This window comes from Bos indicus x Bos taurus, chromosome 4, assembly GCF_003369695.1.
Source record: "Bos indicus x Bos taurus breed Angus x Brahman F1 hybrid chromosome 4, Bos_hybrid_MaternalHap_v2.0, whole genome shotgun sequence".
NCBI lineage: Eukaryota > Metazoa > Chordata > Mammalia > Artiodactyla > Bovidae > Bos > Bos indicus x Bos taurus.
Genome location: NC_040079.1, coordinates 39,142,109 through 39,163,673, shown reverse-complemented (window position 1 = coordinate 39,163,673; position 21,565 = coordinate 39,142,109). Strand labels below are relative to the sequence as shown.

The following is a 21,565-nucleotide window of genomic DNA, read 5'->3' as shown; positions in this document are numbered from 1 at the left end:
AAATTTTAGATGTCTCAAATCCATCCAACTGCTTTCTTCCCCAAGATCTTTACCTCCTTGCATACCAGAAAACCAGACTGCTTCTTGACTGTTATAGCCCCATCACTTAAAATATAGTTGGCACTCAACATTTGCTGAATGAATGAATATATGACTCTTTGGGAATAATAAGAGTTTGTTTATTTGCCTAGTGCACAGCAAGCCAAACACTGAGACAATGAGGTTTGCAGCAGAGAAAGGGCTTCTTCTGAAAGTACCCAAGACAGGAGACAGGGGAAAAGTCTCAGATCTGTCTCCCTGAAGGCCAAGGGGCTGGGGATATTTAAGGGATAAAAACTGAGGCATGGGGAGCAGCATGCTGCTGCTGCTAAGTCACTTCAGTCGTGTCCCACTCTGTGCGACCCCATAGACGGCAGCCCACCAGGCTCCCCTGTCCCTGGGATTCTCCAGGCAAGAACACTGGAGTGGGTTGCCATTGCCTTCTCCAATGCATGAAAGTGAAAAGTGAAAGTGAAGTCGCTCAGTCATGTCCGACTCTTAGTGACCCCATGGACTGCAGCCCACCAGGCTCCTCCGTCCATGGGATTTTCCAGGCAAGTGTACTGGAGTGGGGTGCCATTTTGCCTTCTCTGGGGAGAGCATGGGAAAAGGTAATTGCAGATACGAAAAAAGGAAGGTGGTTGTTGTTCTGAGCAGATGCAACCAAGCCACAGGCTTCTGTGTCAGAGACGTGCTCAGAGAATAGCAGCACTAGCCTGCTATGAGGGTGGAGATTCTGGCCCTCAGACATCAAAAGGTCACAGAGCCAATATCTGCACATGCCCAGAGAGAGGATCAGAGGTCTTAATTCATCTCAGCGATCTCAAGCTGGAAGTGGACACAGCCGACTCCAAGTTCCTAAAAAACAACTCGGGCAAACATCCTATTGCTCCGGTTATGTGACTCTTGGAGGACATGGAAACTTTTATAAAAAACAATCAAAGCAAGGCTAACCAGTAAGGGCAGGTCACAATTCACCATTTATCTAGGGTTAACTGACAACTACCCAAGGTTTCACCTCAGTCACATTAGCTTGTAATGTTTTGATTTAGGGACTTTCTATGTTATCCAGAGAACCACAAGATTCAAATGTAAGATACGAACATATTAGAATATGGCTTTATGTTCCAAAAGCATTCTTTAATTCACACAATGATTTCTTCATATAATTGGAAATATGAATCAACTTACTAAAAATTTTGTATCTTTATGCATAAGTAGAAATGTATACCTGTCTTTTTGCTATACTATCTCTATGATAGAATCATGGACTTACCAACTACAGACTTCTGAAAATAAATTTAGATATTTATACATCTGAAACCTAAAATCCATTAATCTTTTGCATTTTCACATATTAGTTCCATCCCCTTACACACACACACACACACACACACACACAAAATTGGTGGATTTCCCTCTTAGACCATGAAGGTGGCTCTCCAGAATAGTGGAAAGCTCTCTTAGCACACCACCTTCTTGATACACAGATGACTAGACCCAGAAAACTGTGTTTTAAATTCAAAATAGTTTGGGGGAAAACCTAAAAAGCTAAATAAATATCTTGCAGAGACAACAAAAACATCGGAGAATTACAAAATGTGTTATTTTGTAAGCCGGTGAAAACTGAATACAAAACTTTACAAAGAGCTTCCCCGGTGGCGCTGCTGGTAAAGAACCCACCTGCCAATGCAACAGACATAAAAGACAAGGGTTTGGATCCCTGGGTCGGGAAGATTCCCTGGAGGAGGACATGGCAACCCACTCCAGTATTCTTATCTGGTGCATGTGCCTGGTCCCACGTGCAGAGGAGCCTGGAGGACCATAGGGTCACAGAGAGTCAGACACGACTGAAGAGACCCAGCACGCATGCACCAAGCATCCATATAACATAAAAGTTTTTGAATGAGTTTATCTGAATATTATAGCAAAGCTTCCCAAAGATGTTTTTAAATTATGGTTGTTTCTGAAGTATTCTTCTCCAAGTACTATTTTCCTCAATGTCCTTTTTTGGGGGGAAGGAGGTGCCACACCGTGTGGCATACAGGATCTTAGTTCCCAACCAGGAATCAAACTCAGGCTCCCTGCAGTGGAAACACAGAGTCCTAACCACTGGACCACCAAGGAATACCCCACAACATGACCAAAGATTTTTAAAAGGAAATTTAGGAGTATTATCCACTAGAGTTAATTTTTAAATTATTAAATTTAGTTTTTGTATTTTACTATTGTGAAATATTTCAAATATGCCCAAAAGTACAGGAGTAGAAAAGTATAGAAAATAACCACAAAAAAAAAGAATAGAAAATAAAATAACATAAATATTTATGTGCCCTTACCCACTCACATTTTTAATAACATCTCAGCATATTTGCTTCATATTTTTAAGAAACAAAATCTTACAAACACAAAGCCCCTTTTGTACCTCTCCTTGACTTTATTCCCCTTTTTATTCACATCAGAAGTAACCACCATCCTAGATCTTGTGCATCTCTCTGTTCATGTTACTGCACTCATATTACATATGTGTGTGTATATCTGAACAAATCCACCACAGGCGTTATAAACTATCATGTTGTGTATTTTTAACCTGTATACTGCAACTTGATTGAACATTTTAATTTCAAGATCTATACATGTGTGTGCATATAGACTTGGCTCATTCATTTTATCCACTGGGCACCTGCCTATACAAATATTCCACAATTTATCTTTTTTCATATTAATGATCCATTGTATCCAGTTTATCACTATTGTACACAATGCTTCAATAGAACCTTACACATTTCTCTGTTCTTATGGGATGGATTACCTACAATGTATACACAGAGATAGAACTGCTGAGTCATAAAGTAGGCACAAGAAATGCTGAGTCATAAAGTAGGCACATTGTCAGCTGCCTTAGATTTTACCGAATTGCTCTTCAATATGGTTGATGTCAATTTCTGCTTCTACCATATTCTCACCAATTTTTGTTACTGTCAGATGCAACTTTTGCCAATCACATAGAGGTAGAATGGAATCTCACGGTTACTTTAAGTTGTATTTTTTCCCAACTGGAGAAACTAAGCATCTTTTCATAGACTTTTTTTTTTCTTTTGGTTCTTTCCTCTTCATATCCTTTGTCCTTTTTCAGTCGAACTGCTTTTCTTTCCTTATTGACTTACATGAATATTTGCATAGTCTACATACGAATCTTTTACTAGTTACACTCATTGCAAATTTCTTCTCCTAAACTGTAGCTTGTCTTCTGGCTTCTCAGTATTTATTTTTTCACATAGAAACTATTAACTTTAACATGGACAAATCATAATTCTTGTCATTCAAGGTTTTTGCTTTCTATGTTGGTTTAAGAAGTACTATTTAGCTCATAAATTTGTCACAAGGAATTAGAAGAATTAATACTTTGAAGGTATTCAGAACACTGTAATGGTACAAGTGCTACATAATTGTTAAATAAATAAAACTATACTAACATTTCTGGGAGGCAAACTGTTGGCAGGAAGAAGAGGAAACTAGAATAGATATTATAGGAACAAAAATGTGGTACAGGGCTACAGTCCATAAATGTATTGCCTATAGGAAATACCTCTTTGGACAGATCTGAGTAAACCCAAACCAAACCAGTGGGATTCCATAAGAACCAGGCTGGAGTCTGCAATGCAGTAACTATAAACAGGCCTGTGACACTTCTATAACCCACAGAGAAACAGCTGGAATTTGTTGGTTGCGTTTCTACCGTAAACAGAATCACAGATTTAATATTTCCTGTAATTTCCTTAGACCTTATTTCCTCTTAGGAATTTATCTCTACATATTACTGATAAATTATGGTTTAAGATCTTTTTTTTTTTGTCCTGCTAGCATTCACTAACTCTCTGTCTGCATGTCAATCCAAAAGCCACACAAAAGATGGGGAAAGCATCCATCCAGGGACTCCTATTACTGCCTTCTAGTGGAGGGTCATGATGGAATTTTCATAGACCTTGCTCCTAAATACATCAGGTCACTTACTAAGCTGCTCAGGCACTACGTCTTACAAGTCAGATTAATTATTGCCTCATTAATAATTCCTATCCATACTAATGATCACAGTTCCAAAATATGTTCTGCTTCACACAAATTTTAAGTAAAGAGTAAGTCATATATTGAAAAGCAGAGACATTACTTTGCCAACAAAGGTCCGTCTAGTCAAGGCTATTGTTTTTCCTGTGGTCATGTATGGATGTGAAAATTGGACTGTGAAGAAGCTGAGCACCAAAGAATTGATGCTTTTGAACTGTGGTGTTGGAGAAGACTCTTGAGAGTCCCTTGGACTGCAAGGAGATCCAACCAGTCCATTCTGAAGGAGATCAGCCCTGGGATTTCTTTGGAAGGAATGATGCTAAAGCTGAAACTCCAGTACTTTGGCCACCTCATGCGAAGAGTTGACTCATTGGAAAAGACTCTGATGCTGGGAGGGGTTGGGGGCAGGAGTAGAAGGGGACGACAGAGGATGAGATGGCTGGATGGTATCACTGACTCGATGGACGTGAGTCTGAGTGAACTCCGGGAGTTGGTGATGGACCGGAGGCCTGGCGTGCTACAATTCGTGGGGTCGAAAAGAGTCGGACACGACTGAGTGACTGAACTGAACTGAAGTCATATATTATAATGGTTTGGACAGACAAGCATTGCTGTGACTGTCCCTACAGCCTCAGCAGCATCATTGCAAACATGATATGGGAAAGCTGCCCACGTTGCCAGTGTCCAGTTGTTCACACCAGGGTGGCTGATATCAAAAAATAAGCCTCTTAAATCAAGATCTCTTTGTAAAAAGCTACTAATAAAGCAATATATAATTGTTGTAGAAAATATTTAAATGTTAATAGGCACAAAAGAAGAAACAAAATCAACCATAACCTTATTATACAGAAATAATGTGAAAAGGAGTACGTCAAGGCTGTATATTGTCACCTTGCTTATTTAACTTATATGCAGAGTACATGATGAGAAACGCTGGGCTGGAAGAAGCACAAGCTGGAATCAAGATTGCCAGGAGAAGTATCAATAACCTCAGATATGCAGATGACACCACCCTTATGGCAGAAAGTGAAGAAGAACTGAAGAGCCTCTTGATGAAAGTGAAAGTGGAGAGTGAAAAAGTTGGCTTAAAGCTCAACATTCAGAAAACGAAGATCATGGCATCTGGTCCCATCACTTCATGGGAAATAGATGGGGAAACAGTGGAAACAGTGGCAGACTTTATTTTTGGGGGCTCCAAAATCACTGCAGATGGTGACTGCAGCCATGAAATTAAAAGACGCTTACTCCTTGGAAGAAAAGTTATGACCAACCTAGATAGCATATTAAAAAGCAGAGACATTACTTTGCCAACAAAGGTCCGTCTGGTCAAGGCTATGGTTTTTCCAGTAGTCATGTATGGATGTGAGAGTTGGACTGTGAAGAAAGCTGAGCACCGAAGAATTGACGCTTTTGAACTGTGGTGTTGGAGAAGACTCTTGAGAGTCCCTTGGAATGCAAGGAGATCTAACCAGTCCATTCTAAAGGAGATCACTCCTGGGTGTTCATTGGAAGGACTGATGCTGAAGCTGAAACTCCAATACTTTGGCCATCTCATACAAAGAATTGACTCATTGGAAAAGACTCTGATGCTGGGAGGGACTGGGGGCAGGAGGAGAAGGGGACAACAAAGGATGAGATAGCTGGATGGCATCACTGACTCGATGGACATGAGTTTGAGTAAACTCTGGGAATTGGTGATGGACAGGGAGGCCTGGCATGCTGTGATTCATGGGGTCACAAAGAGTCGGACATGACTGAACGACTGAACTGAACTGAACTGAACTGAATGTTGATTTATGCATATCATTTAGCATTTTATATGAATATATTTTTAAAAATTTTAAGGGATCACAATTTTTTCCCCTTTTTACTTTTTTAAACTACACATAACATAAAATTTACCATCTTAACCATATTAAGTGTACAGTTCAGTGACATTAAATACATTCACATTTTTGTGGGGCCATCACAGCCATCTGTCCCCAAAATTCTTTTCGTCTTGAAAAACTGAAACTCTATACCTATTAAATTATGAATCCCGATTCCTCCCGCTCTCCTAATCTCCTGGCAACAATTACTATACTTTTGGTCTCTACCATTTTGACTGGGCTATGTACCTCTTATAAGTGGAATCATACAGTATTTGCCTTATAATGTCTTCAGGATTCATTCACATTGTAGCATATTTCCTTCCTTTTCAAGACTGTATAAAAATTACAAAACATTGCTGAAAGAAATTAGACACAAATAAATGGAAACATCCCATGTTCATGGATTCAAAGACTTAATATTGTTAAAATGTCAATTACTCAAAGTAACCTACAGATTCAATGCAATCCCTAGTAAAATCCCAGCAATGTTTTTTGCAGAAATAGAAAACCCAGCATAAAATTCATATGCAATCTCAAGAGACCCTAAATAGCCAATTTTAATGTTTTTTTTTTTCATTTTTATCTGTTTTATAGGCATATCTCTATGGCATGTTTTCACTGCCTATAGAAATATTTTTCTTCTTATTCCATTTTTTAATCTTATAATAACATTGCATAGGATCTGATCTCAGTACTTTTCTCAACTTTTTTTTAAGGTAAAATAAGTTTTTCTGAACTTTGAGAAGGCGACTTAGCTCAAATAGCTTCTAATGTCATAGAACTCTCTCCTAGGTTTGTATGTGTTCGTGTGTGTGTGAAAGAAATACGTGGTAGTTTGCTTTCCCAAATTTCCTCGCTCTATTCTCCTCTGTCACTTTTACTTCTGTCTTCTTTGTCTTCATCTCTCTTATCCATAGTTAGTGTGAGTCACTCAGTCGTGTCCAACTCTGTAGCCCACCAGGCTCCTCTGTCCATGGAATTCTCCAGGCAAGAATACTGGAGCGGGTTGCAATTCCTTTCTTCAGGGGGTCTTCTTGACCAAGGGATCAAACCTGTGACTCCTGCATTGCAGGTGGTTTCTTTACAGTCTGAGCCACCAGGGAAGCCCCTCTCTTATCCATATCCTGCTCATTTTCCTGTTTCAAAACCCTGTTTTTAATACGTCTACACTGAATTTAATTTAAACTTATTAAACAAAGGAAATTTTCAAATGAAGTATGAAAATCTATTGCTTCAAAAATCTACCCATTTTCTCATCTGATTTCTTCCATGAATAGCCTTAGGAAAAGGAACATTATTTTTACTATACATAATACACTAACATGACAATGACATAAAGAAAAAGTTATCGGCTATAAAATGGATCTCAGAGGTGGGATGAGTTTTACTGGCAATTTCCTCCAACTCTTAAAACCCAGAAAAGTGGTCATTTAACCTGATTTGGCAGGTATACAGTAGAGAAGATGGTTAGCCAGGGAGGACAGTATTTTCAGAAGCAACTCACCTCACATTTGGAAATCTCTTAATAAGAATTCCAGTGTTCCAATCTTTCTGTTATTTCTCATTCTTCCTAGTTCCACTCACACTAATCTACTTTCCCTGATTCTAAGATTCTTTCCAGGTGAGAACTAGTCCTATAAATTTTAAAGCAAATGTCCAGATACATCCTAGAATTTGCCCCTGGAAACTTCTACCTATTGATCCTTGGCAAATCCTGGGGAGCCTCATGCAATGTTCTTCCCAATAACAGTCCTTCAATATTTTAAAAGAACAGATATGCTTTTCCAGAAAGTCTTCTTATATAAGCTATATACATCTACATCCTTTACCTATCCTCAGTATGGTATATGTAAAGAACTTAAGCAATCCATAGTCCACACATCAACAAGAGAACTATTTCATTCAAAGGGGAAAGATGAAAATAAGTAAACAGAGGGAAGCATGCTCAATCCCCTTAAAATTTAAGAAATATAAGCTAAAATATTTTAGGTATCATTAGCTACTCTAAGAAGCAGCAAAAATTAATGGTTATACACTACTGTGGTATTATAAATTAATTCAAATTTTCTTGAAAACAACTGGTTAAGAAATAATAAAAACTATAAATCTGTTCATTCAGTTTGAATGACTCCATTTGTACAGTAATAACCAAATCAAAGACTTCCAAAGCAGCAAAACATTTTATATATCTTAAATGTCTAGAGAATTGCAAAATACCTTCATATACTGCAGAATATTTATATAACAGATTAGCACATGAGCAATTTAAAGTAAATATATAGCCAATACACACTAAGCACTTTATACAATATACACAAAAAAACTTAAGCAAATGCAAAAACAGAACTCACAATTATATGTGCATATAATTATATCTAATTGTGTATATACATTAACAAAACTGCTGAAACAATTTGGCAAGATATAAATAGAACTAAATGTTCATCATATTCTTTTTCAAGATTTTCAAACCCTTACCAACAATAACAACAACAAAAAGAAACAAGCAGATTTGATTAAAGCCTTTTCATGGCTTCATAGAGCATATGGTGATCTCCACTAACTTTAAGTACTATAGGACAGGAAGTGAGTCTGCCTTACTCTCTGTTGTAGCTTTTTACCAGAACAGAGTCTGACATTTGATAGTTGACATTTATATGACATATATTTTGTGCCAGACACTGTTTTAAGCACTTAATATAGATTACACATTTAATACAACAATCCTACACCATAAATACTATCATTGTTCCCATCTGATAGATGAGGAGCCTGAAGCACAGAGAGGTTTTAGTGACTTGCCAAGATCATACCATTAGCAAGAATTAGAGCCAGGATTAGAACATAAATACTATGAACTCCAAAATCCAAGCTCTTCCCATCTTCCTCCAATACTCTATCACCTTAATAAATAAGGAAGTGAGTAATGAAAGGTGACTGAATGTACACCTATCTGGATGAATGGATGGATGGATTGATACATCAATGGGTAAATGAGTTATTTTCAACCCATTTAAAACAGAGAGTTAAATGACTCTTTTGGAACCTGGGAAAGGAAACTTATATATTGAGTACCTTCTTCACTTTGGCATGTGCTAGGTGCTTCCGTAACTTAACTCACTAAATCATAGCAATGACTTTGTAAGGATGCATGATTGTTGCCCATTTTTTAATATGAGGAAACTGGATTTGGTTCATTTGATGTTGAATCTTGGAAAAGTAACCCTGGGACTCAAAATGTTGCTTGGAAGAATGGGAGCTCCATATATATTTGTTGAATGAAGGACTTTAAAGTACATTTTTTTTAATACTTACAGGAGGAAGTTATGAGTATTAGATAACCAGTATAGTTTTCCTAGAGGAAAATCATCCCAAGCCAAGCTCATTTTCTTTTTTGATTGGGTTCTAAACAGTGTTGTGAGGGAAATAAAATGGGCAAAGTATTCCTGGATTTCAAAAAAGCTTCTAACAATGTCATTCAAAATATCTTTCTGGATAAGATGGAGAAAATAGCAGATCACATAATGAAATAATTGTGTGAATTGGAAGCCAGTAAAGATATGACAAAAAAGTTCAGTTTCAATCATGGGGAGTAAAGGTAGTTACTCTTGTTGAATTTAAATGAGGGCCCAGAGGATGTCATTGATCAGATTTGTGGATAATTAGATACTATCATTATCAGATTTGTGGAAACTTGTAATGACAGTAATCAAGTTGGTTTAAATGGAGCCAATTTCATTTTAAACAAAATTCTTAAAAATTTATATAAGTCCTAAAATAATAAATGCACAAGGAGAAACAAGGTTTAGAAGCAACCAAGATTTTTTAAAGGTTTTTCTGTGGTTACTTAATATAGGTCAATAGGACACGCTGCCAAATAAGACTGAACACTTAGACTTCATCAATAGAACTCTATTGCTCAAAAAAATTAACTACCATCTCACTAACTGCTACCTGGCCAGATTACTAAAATGAAACACAAGCTGGAATCAAGATTGCCAGGAGAAATATCAATAATCTCAGATATGCAGATATGCAGACACCACCCTTATGGCAGAAAGTGAAGAAGAACTAAAGGTCCTCTTGATGAAATTGAAAGAGGTAAGTGAAAAAGTTGATGTAAAACTCAACATTCAGTAAACTAAAATCATGGCATCCAGTCCTATCACTTCATGACAAATAGATGGGGAATCAATGGAAACACTGAGAGATTTTTTTTTTTATGGGCTCCAAAATCACTGCAGCAGGTGATAGCAGCCATGAAATTAAAAGACGCTTGCTCCTTGGAAGAAGAGTTATGACCAACCTAGACAGCATATTAAAAAGCAGAGACATTATTTTGCCAACAAAAGTCCGTCTAGTCAAAGCTATGGTTTTTCTAGTAGTCATGTATGGATGTGAGAGTTGGACTGTGAAGAAGGCTGAGCGTCAACGAATTGATGCTTTTGAACTGTGGTGTTGGAGAAGACTCTTGAGAATCCCTTGGACTGCAAGGAGATCCAACCAGTTAATCCTGAAGGAAATCAGTCCTGAATGTTCATTGAAAGGACTGATGCTAAAGCTGAAACTCCAAAATGTTTGGAGTTCTTCGCCTCCTAATGCGAAGAACGGACACATTGGAAAAGATCCTGATACTGGGAAAGCCTGAAGGCAGGAGTAGAAGGGGATGACAGAGGAGGAGATGGTTGGATGGCATCACTGATGCAATGGACATGAGTTTGAGTAGTCTTCGGGAGTTGGTGATAGATAGGGAAGCTTGGCGTGCTGCAGTCCATGGGGTCACAAAGAGTTGGACATGACTGAGTGACTGAACTGAACTGAATATTTAACAAGTGTTTGCCATATGCCAGGCAACTGCTGCGGGCCCTACCTACATTTGCTCATTTAAGTCTCTCAACAATTACAGAGGTAAGGATTATTATTAACCCCAATTTACAAATGAAAAAAAAAAAAAGAAACATGAAAGCCACAAATCTGCCTAATATCTCACAACTAATAGGATGGAGCAGGTACTGAAAGATAAGAAGTCTAATTGGTGCATCAACTTATCTTAACCATGATTCTATTCAGTCTTTCTTACCCTCTGACAACAATATTTGCAGAGGCTGTAGACACCCACTCAACATGCCCTTAACCAACATGAGTTCTAAAGCAGCTAAGGACAGTTCCAGCCTGCTGATAGCTGCCTACCCCAAATGCTTGTACCTCTTCTTCACATGTGGGCTTTTCCAACACCATGGAAGAAAGAAAAGAGGAATTAAGAGTCTCTTGATGAAGGTGTAGTAAAGTCTCCTGATGAAGGTGTAAGAGGAGAGTGAAAAAGCTGGCTTAAAACTCAACATTCCAAAAATGAAGATCATGGCATCTGGTCCCATCACTTCATGACAAATAGATGGGGAAACAATGCAAACAGTGACAGCCTTTATTTTCTTGGGCTCCAAAATCACCGTGGATGGTGACTGCAGCCATGAAATTAAGAGATATTTGTTCCTTGGAAGAAAAGCTATGACCAACCTAGACAGTGTATTAAAAAGCAGAGACACTACTTTGCCAACAGAGGTCCATATAGTCAAAGCTATGTTTTTTCCACTAGTCACCAATGGATGTGGAAGCTGGACAGTAAAAAAGGCTGAGTGCCAAAGAATTGATGTCTTCAAACTGTCGTACTGGAAAAGACTCTTTAGAGTCCCTTGGACAGCAAGGAGATTAAACCAGTCAATCCTAAAAGAAATCAACACTGAATATTCACCAGAAGAACTGATGCTGAAGCTGAAGCTCCAATGCTTTGGCCACCTGATGCAAAGAGCCAACTCATTGGAAAAGACCCTGATGCTGGAAAAGACTGAAGGCAGGAGGAGAAGGGGACAACAGAGGATGAGATGGTTGGATGGCATCACCAATGCAATGGACATAAATTTGAGCAAACTCTGGATATGGTGAAGCACAGGGAAGCCTGGCATGCTACAGTTTATGAGGTCACAGAGTTGGACATAACTGAGCAAGTGAACACCACCACCACCACCATGTGAGTTTGCTGGGCTGCACTGTCCTCTGCCTCACTTTCCTCCTTAGTGATTGTGTTTCTTGAGATCATTTCCCTAACAAATTACTTGTACCCAAGTCCCTGGATTACGGTCTGATTTTAGGGAAAGAGTGAAAATCAACATTTTAGGAATCAGCGAGATAAAATGGACTGGAATGGGTAAATTTAACTCAGATGAGCATTATATGTACTACTGTGGGCAAGAATCCCTTAGAAGAGATGGAGTAACCCTCATAGTCAACAAGAGCCCAAAATGCAGTACTTGGGTGCAACCTCAAAAAAAAAACACAATGTTCTCTGTTCATTTCCAAGGCAAACCATTCAATATCACAGTAATCCAAGTTTATGCCACAACCAATAAAGCAAAAGAAACTGAAGTTGAACAGTTCTGTGAAGATCTACAAGATCTTCTAGAACTAATGCCAAAAAAAGATGTCCTTTTAATTATAGGGGACTGGAATGCAAAAGTAGTAAGTCAAGAGATACCCGGAGTAACAGGAAACTTTGGCCTTGTAGTACAAAATGAAGCAGGGCAAAAGCTAACAGTTTTGCCAAGAGAATGTACTGGTCTTAACAAACACCCTCTTCCAACAACACAAGAGAAGACTCTACACATGGACATCACCAGATGGTCAATACCAAAATCAGACTGATGATATTCTTTGTAGCCAGAGATGGAGAAGCTCTATACAGTCAGCAAAAACAAGACTGGGAGTTGACTATGGCTCAGATCACGAACTCCTTATTGCCAAATTCAGACTTAAATTGAAGAAAGTAGGGAAAATCACTAGACCATTCAGGTATGACTTAAATCAAATCCCTTACAATTATACAGTAGAAGTGACAAATAGATTCAAGGGATTAGATCTGATAGACAGAGTGCTTGAAAACTATGAATGGAGGTTCCTGACACTCACTGTACAGGAGGCAGTGATCAAGACCATTCCCAAGAAAAAGAAATGCAAAAAGGCAAAGTGGTTGTCTGAGGAGGCCTTACAAATAGCTGTGAAAAGAAGAGAAGTGAAAGGCAAAAGAAAAAAGGGAATATATACTCATTTCAATGCAGAGTTCCAAAGACTAGCAAGGAGAGATAAAAAAGCCTTCCTCAGTGATCAATGCAAAGAAATAAAGGAAAACAACAGAATGGGAAAGACTAGAGATCTCTTCAAGAAAATCAGTGATACCAAGGGAATATTTCATGCAAAGATGGGCACAATAAAGGACAGAAACGGAAGGACCTAACAGAAGCAGAAGATATTAAGAAGAGGTGGTAAGAATACAAAGAAGAACTATACAAAAAAGATCTTCATGATCCACATAAGCACGATGGTGTGACACTCACCTAGAGCCAAACATCCTGGAAATCAAGTGGGCCTTAGGAAATACCACCAAGAACAAAGCTACTGGACATGATGAAATTTCAGTTGAGCTACTACAAATCCTAAAGATGATGCCGTGAAAGTGCTGCACTCAATATGTCAGCAAATTTGGAAAACTCAGCAATGGCCACAGGACTGGAAAAGGTCAGTTTTCATTCCAATCCCAAAGAAAGGTGATGCCAAAGAATGTTCAAACTACTGCACAATTGCACTCATCTCACACTCTAGTAAAGTAATGCTCAATATTCTCCAAGACAGGCTTCAACAGGACATGAACTGTGAACTTCCAGATGTCCAAGCTGGATTTAGAAAAGACAGACAAACCAGAGATCAAATTGCCGACATTCACTGGATCATCGAAAAAGAAAGAGTTTCAGAAAAACAACTATTTCTGCTTTATTGACTACGCCAACGCCTTTACTGTATAGATCACAACTGTGGAAAATTCTTCAAGAGATGGGAATACCAGACCACCTGACCTGCCTCTTGAGAAATCTTATGCAGGTCAGGAAGCAACAGTTAGAACTAGACATGGAACAACAGACTGGTTCCAAATAGGAAAAGGAGTACGTCGAGGCTGTATATTGTCACTCTGCTTATTTAACTTCTATGCGGAGTATACCATGTGAAATGTCAGCTGGATGAAGCACAAACTGGAATGAAGATTCCTGGGAGAAATATCAATAACTTCACATATGCAGATGACACCACCCTTATGGCAGAATTTGAAGAAGAACTAAAGAACCTCTTGAAGAAAGTGAAAGAGGAGAGTGAAAAAGTTGGCTTAAAGCTCAATATTCAGAAAACTAAGATTACAGCATCCAGTCCCATTGTTTCATGGCAAATAGATGCGGAAACAAAGGAAACAGTGACAGATTTTATTTTTCAGATTCCAAAATCACTGCAGATGGTGAGGGCAGCCATGAAATTAAAAGATGCTTGCTCCTTGGAAGAAAAGCTATGACCAACCTAGACAGCATATTAAAAAGTAGAGGCATTACTTTGCCAACAAAGGTACAGCTAGTCAAAGCTGTGGTTTTTCCAGTAGTAGTGTATGGAAGTGACAGTTGGACTATAAAGAAAGCTGAGCACCGAAGAACTGATGCTTTTGAACTGTGGTACTGAAGACTCTTGAGAGTCCCTTGGACTGCAAGAAGATCAAACCAGTCTATCCTAAAGGAAATCAGTCCTGAATATTCATTGAAAGGACTGATGCTGAAGCTGAATCTCCAATACTTTGGCCACCTGATGAGAAGAACTGACTCATTGGAAAGATCCTGATCCTGGGAAAGATGGAAGGCAGGAGGAGAAGGGGATGACAGAGGATGAGATGGTTGGATGGCATCACCAACTCAATGGACATGAGTTTGAGCAAGCTCCAGGAGTTGGTTATGGACAGGAATGCCTGGCGTGCTATATTCCATGGGGCCACAAAGAGTTGGACATGACTGAGTCACTGAACTGAACTGAATCTGAACCTAAGATACAACTTAGGTTGAATAAGTGGTTAGTGAATCCTCTAACTTTAAGTATTAATTTAATTGCTTTACAAATTTAAACGGTTTGTATTTTATTTTAAAGCATACCATAGATATCTCTGGCATTAATAATATATTCCTTGTTCTATGTTATGAGCTATACTGGAGCATGACATGAAGGAAAAGAAAAGGTGCTGGCATGACTTTCCTCTAGGCCACAAACCAAACCTAAATGTAGATGAGAAAGAAAAGAAAGGGAAAATAACAAAATATTGGAAGAGGAATATGGAGGAGACAGGAATTTTGAATTTAACCATTATAACTCAAGTAAAATTTAGGTCTTATTCACCCCATCACTCACCCATAGACTTCCCAATGCCAAGTTATAAATCTGGCTCATTCTCAAGAATGTTTCTGAGAGGGAAATTCTTTAATTTATTTTCTTTTTCGATATACTCACAGGAAGTTATTGACAGCTAGAAATGTATGAAATGTTCCCTTGGTATCTCTAATTTTCTTGAAGAGATCTCTAGTCTTTCCCATTCTGTTGTTTTCCTCTATTTCTTTGCATTGATCACTGAGGAAGGCTTTCTTATCTCTCCTTGCTAGTCTTTGGAACTCTGCATTCAAATGGGTATATCTTTCCTTTTCTCCTTTGCTTTCCGCTTCTGTTCTTTTCACAGCTATCTGTAAGGCTTTTGTTACTAAATTTGGATATCATACTCGTAGTCTTCTAATATGAAGAGTGTTTTCAGGAGGTGATGAAAAGTGCCATTGATAAGTCAGTAATGCTAGGGTGCTGCTATCTTAGAGAATGAACAATTTAGACTTAGAAACTCTTTGAAAATGGGAAAAACAAAGGCTACTTAAGGAGGTATCCTAAATGCAATCTTTTTAGCAGTCTTATTACACTGGAAAATAGTATTTTGATAAGCAAATGTCACATTCAACTGCTAGTATTGCATGAGAAAAATGAGGTAACCAATTGTACTGCTCTTCATCCTGTTCATAGCACCAGCTGTATTGCTGTTCACACTGTCCACACTGTTCATTGAACCCAGGGTAGGCAAGGTGCGAGCTTAGAGGCCAGAAGATGCGAGGAGCCATAGGAAATGCAGACACATTTGTTCTTTTCAGGCTGGCACAGCAGCTGTAGCAGTAGACATAACATAGCACAACGCAACCACACACAGCTTCTCTCCTGGCTCACACAGCAGCCATAGCAATATTTACGCTATATTCTCCCTTCTCGTGGCTGACCCAAAGGACACTGCCCTGCGGCAGCAGTAATTCCTGCCGCTTTATGGATGGAGCTCATACAGGCATACTGCACACAACCCATGACCAAGGAAGTACCTTGTGTAGCACATGCACAGTGCTATAAGTGCTCTCAGCTGTTACATAAACCTCAAGATAGGCATGTGCAGTGCTATAAATGATCTCAGCTGTTACAAAGTCATTATTTACCAAATGTGGGGCAAAAGAACCTAAACACATCATCTTGGCTAATTTGCTCTCTCCCCATACCAATTATCATATTATTGACATTTCTCAAATGCACAGCCCTTGTATGTACATGTTGCTTTAAGACGCTTTATATGGTTACAATTAAAATAAGTATGTAAGTTTTCTTGAACAATACAGTAAACAACTTCAAAAGGCATGCATAAATTGTTAGTAGATTCTGCTACTTAAAGCAGAAGTCATTGGTAGACTGTGCTTTATCAAAACATTCTCTTTCCCACTGAAAAATGAAAAGTTTTGTAGCACACAAACAAAATACATGGTCCTTTTTCTTCTTACCAAGTTTATACTTTCCATCTCCATAAGTAAAAGCAAGGAAAATATACAACTTTTTCAAAGAATGTATAAAGGAGAAACCTACAACTGAAAAAAGTAAAATGTATAAGACATTATTAAAATTTATTAATTTATCCACAATAACATAAAAGCTGAAAAAGTATCAGAAATACCTTTAATTTTGATATCACACAAAATGAAATTAAGAACAGAAACTGATTGACAGGAAGAATTTCATTAAATAGCATAAACTTCTTACATTTCATTTGACCTCTACAGGTCTGTGCTATTCTTGGTCCTTAATGACTTAAAGCTTATAATAAAATCACTGGTATGTCTACCAACTAGGTCAATTTGTTACAATATGGCTTCTATTTTATGTTTTAGTGTTTTGACCACAAGACATGTGGGATCTTAGCTCCCTGACCAGGCATTGAACCTGTACTCCCTGAATTGGAAGGTGAAGTCTTAACCACTGGACCATCAGAGAAATCCTTATTTGTATATATTTAATTGCTGCTGCTGCTGCTGCTAAGTCGCATCAGTCATGTCCGACTCTGTGCAACCCCATAGACGGCAGCCCACCAGGCTCCCCCGTCCCTGGATTCTCCAGGCAAGAACACTGGAGTGGGTTGCCATTTCCTTCTCCAATGTATGAAAGTGAAACGTGAAAGTGAAGTTGCTCAGCCGTGTCTGACTCTTCGCATGGACTGCAGCCTACCAGGCTCCTCCATCCATGGGATTTTCCAGGCAAGAATACTAGAGTAGGGCCAAATACTTTTTATATATTAATTTCACATGAGGATTTCAGCTTTTATGATTTCTTCAAGTTAAACTATTGTAGGCTTTTTACTGATCTGTCTATATTCCTTGTAAAATAACTACCATTATCTGCAGTTATTATTGGAAACTTTTCCCCTACTTTGTTTTTTTTTTTTTTTAATTTATTTATAGTGTTTTAACACTTAGAGTTGTTCTAATATATATTAGTGATTATCCTCTCCAGTAACTTTTTAATAATCTATCTAATAAACCTATTCTCAACATAAATTTTAGACTGTATTAAATTCCAAAACTAACCCTCTTGAAATGGTATTTGGAATTTTGTTCAACTATTAGTAATGGGGAAAACTGATAAATTTACAATATTTAGTCTTCCTAGGCAAGAAAAATTTTTTTTCAGGTAAATCTCATATATCTCATTACTATTTTTTCTAGGTGTTTTGTATTTTATGTTGCTGCTGTTGACCATATAAAGAATCTCTCCTTCATTACATCTTTGGATTAAATAGGAAAGTACTATTTTCTATACATTGACTTTGTTTTTCATTACATGGTTAACTCTCCTAGTTGTAAATTTTCCTTAAAAATATTATTCCTTTAATACAACAGAAATATAGATCAATGGAACAAAATAGAAAGCCCAGAGATAAATCCACGCACCTATGGAAACCCTATCTTTGACAAAGGAGGCAAAAATATATAACGGAAAAAAGACAATCTCTTTAACAAGTGGTGCTGGGAAAATTGGTCAACCACCTGTAAAAGAACGAAACTAGAACACTTCATAACACCATTCACAAAGATAAACTCAAAATGGATTAAAGATCTAAATGTAAGACCAGAAACTATAAAATTCCTAGAGAAAAACATAGGCAAAACACTCTCTGACATAAAACACAGCAAGATCCTCTATGACCCACCTCCTAGAGTAATGGAAATAAAAGCAAAAATAAACAAATGGGACCTAATTATACTTAAAAGCTTTTGCACAACAAAGGGAACTGTAAGCAAGGTGAAAAGACAGTCTTCAGAATGGGAGAAAATAATAGGAAATGAAGCAACTGACCAAGAATTAATCTCAAAAATATAAAAGCAGCTCATGCAGCTCAATACCAGAAAAATAAACGACCCAATCCAAAAATGGGCCAAAGAACTAAACAGACATTTCTCCAAAGAAAACATACAGATGGCTAACAAAGATATGAAAACATGCTCAACTTCACTCATTATCAGAGAAATGCAAATCAAAACCACAATGAGGTACCATCTCATGCCGGTCAGAATGGCTGCTATCCAAAAGTCTACAAGCAATAAATGTTGGAGAGGGTGTGGAGAAAAGGGAACCCTCTTACACTGTTGGTGGGAATGCAAACTAGTACAGCCACTATGGAGAACAGTGTGGTGATTCCTTAAAAAACTGGAAATAGAACTGCCATACGACTCGGCAATCCCACTGCTGGGCATACACACTGAGGAAACCAGAATTGAAAGAGATGCGTGTACCCCAATGTTCATCGCAGCACTGTTTACAATAGCCAGGACATGGAAACAACCTAGATGTCCATCAGCAGACAAATGGATAAGAAAGCTGTGGTACATATACACAATGGAATATTACTCAGCTATTAAAAAGAATGCATTTGAATCAGTTCTAATGAGGAGGATGAAACTGGAGCCTATTATACAGAGTAAAGTAAGTCAGAAAGAAAAACATCAATACAGTATATTAATGCATATATATGGAATTTAGAAAGATGGTAGCGACAACCCTATATGCAAGACAGTAAAAGAGACACAGATATAATGAACAGACTTTTGGACTCTGTGGGAGAAGGCGAGGGTGGGATGATTTGAGACAATGGCATTGAAACATATATATTACCATGTGTGAAATAGATGACCAGTCCAAGTTTGATGCCTGAAACAGGGCACTCAAAGCCGATTCACTGGGACAGCCCAGAGGGATGGGATGGGGAGGAAGGTGGGAGGGGGGTTTGGGATGGGGAACACATGTACACCTGTGGCTGATTCATGTCAGTGTATGATAAAAATCACCACGATATTATAAAGTAATTAACCTCCAATTAAAATAAATTAATTAATTTAAAAATTATTCATTTAATATAATATGCAGTACTATTTTTAATACTTTCTTCATAAATCCTTTTAGTAAACAACCTATAGTTAGTAGTACATATTCAGAGACCAGCTTTAATTTTCTCCCAATTTCCAACTCTTTGTCTAAATTTAGTATTTACCAAACCCTGGATAAAATCTGGAAAGGTCCCACAGCCTTTCCAATCTGTCTTAGGTAATTAACACATAATTCTTTTGTTCCAGTATTAAAATAAACCACCCAGCCCAAGAAATACGTAATTTCCACTCTAGTGTAATACAATAGTAAAATTTAGAACTCCTACACAAGTTCAAGTCCTAGATTTTCTAACTTTAATACCCAAGATAAGCTCTACTTAATTGTAGGGTAGTGTAATGTAGTGTGTATTCTTTCAACATAAAATTATATCTGATACCATTTTAGTACCTATTTCTCTAAATTAGATTAGATTATCTGATTTCCCAAGCTGTATTGCAAGGTACACTAGGATCACTTGATGTGTTAATAGGAATTGGAATTAGTGGAGTAAGAAGGTGAAAGAAACTTTTCTTGGCCACATAAGTTTGGAAATCACTGCTTGCTACATTTCTCCAAAGAGATTCATAATACACATTAATAAATTATTTGTCTTCAGCTTGAATGTGAACTGGCCTCATGACTCATTTTGAATAATTAAATGTGATGGAAGAGACACTGTACAAGTTCTAGAGCCAACACCTCAAGAGGCCTTGTTGCTTCTGCTTTTGCCTTTTTAACTAGTGTTTAAAGATCACCATGTAGGAAAGAAAGCCTCTCTAGCTTGACAGGTAAAAAAGATGAGGACGAGATCCAAGTCCCTCCTTCCAGCCAGCAGCCAACCCCAATCAGTCAAATGAGTGAGGCCATCCTAGTCTTTCTAGCCCAGATAACCATCTAACTGAAAACAACCACATAAATGGGCTCCTCCAAGTCCAACAGCACCACCCAGTCAACTCTCAGAATTGCAATAATAATAATAATAAATCATTGATGTTTCAAAACAAGGGCTTGAAAACGATGACCAACGGAGCACATTTAGTCCACCTCTTCTTGTACAACCCTTGAGCTAAAAATGAATACCTTACAGAACTAGGAAAAGAAGGACAAACTGAGCCCAAAGTTAGAAGAAAAAAGAAAACAATAAAGGTTTGAACAGAAATAAATGAAGGAGAATAGAAATAAGGAAATTAATCTCACATATAATAGAATCAAAAACAATAAAATATTTAGGAATAAATTGGCATGAAGAGGAGAAAGATCTCCACTATGAAAATTACAAGGTACTGATGAAAGAAAATAATAAAAACACAAATAAAAAAGTATTTCATGTTCATGGATTAGAAGAATTAATATTGTTAAAATGTCAATACCATCAAAAGCCATCTATAAATTCAACTCAAATTCTATCAACACCCCAATGACATTTTGTTACAGAAGTAGAAAAACACCTGAAATTTATATGAAACCACAAAAGACCCTGAGTAGCCAAAGAAACCCCGAGAAAGAGCAAAACAGGAGGTATCACACTTCTTGATTTCAAGCAATGCTATAAAGCTGTAGTCATCAAAACAATTTGGTACTGGCATTAAAAACAGACCAGTGGAACAGAATGGAGAGCCCAGAAATACACCCGAGTGTATATGGTCAATTAATACTTCAAAGGCGAGCTAAGAATACTCAATGAAAAAGAGAGTTTTAAATAAATGTAACTGGATATTCACATGTAAAGGAATGAAAGTGTGCCTGTATCTTACACCACTCACAAATATTAGTTTAAATGAATTAAATACTTAAATGTAAGATCTGAAACCATGAAAGTTCAAGATGAAAACACAGAGAAATAAAGCTCCTTGACATTGGTGCTGGCAATGATTTTTTGGATATGACACCTAAACTACAAGAAACAATACTGAAATAAACAAGTGGGACTGTATCGAAGTGCTTCTGCACAATGAAAGAAACCATGAACAAAA

The 21,565-nt window shown here is 37.7% G+C and overlaps 1 protein-coding gene across 6 annotated transcripts in view; it reads right to left on the bottom strand.

The window, feature by feature from the left end:
- The window catches only part of SUGCT (succinyl-CoA:glutarate-CoA transferase), an 832,600-nt gene that overhangs the window by 495,400 nt on the left and 315,635 nt on the right, over window positions 1-21,565 (bottom strand). The window lies entirely within an intron of this gene.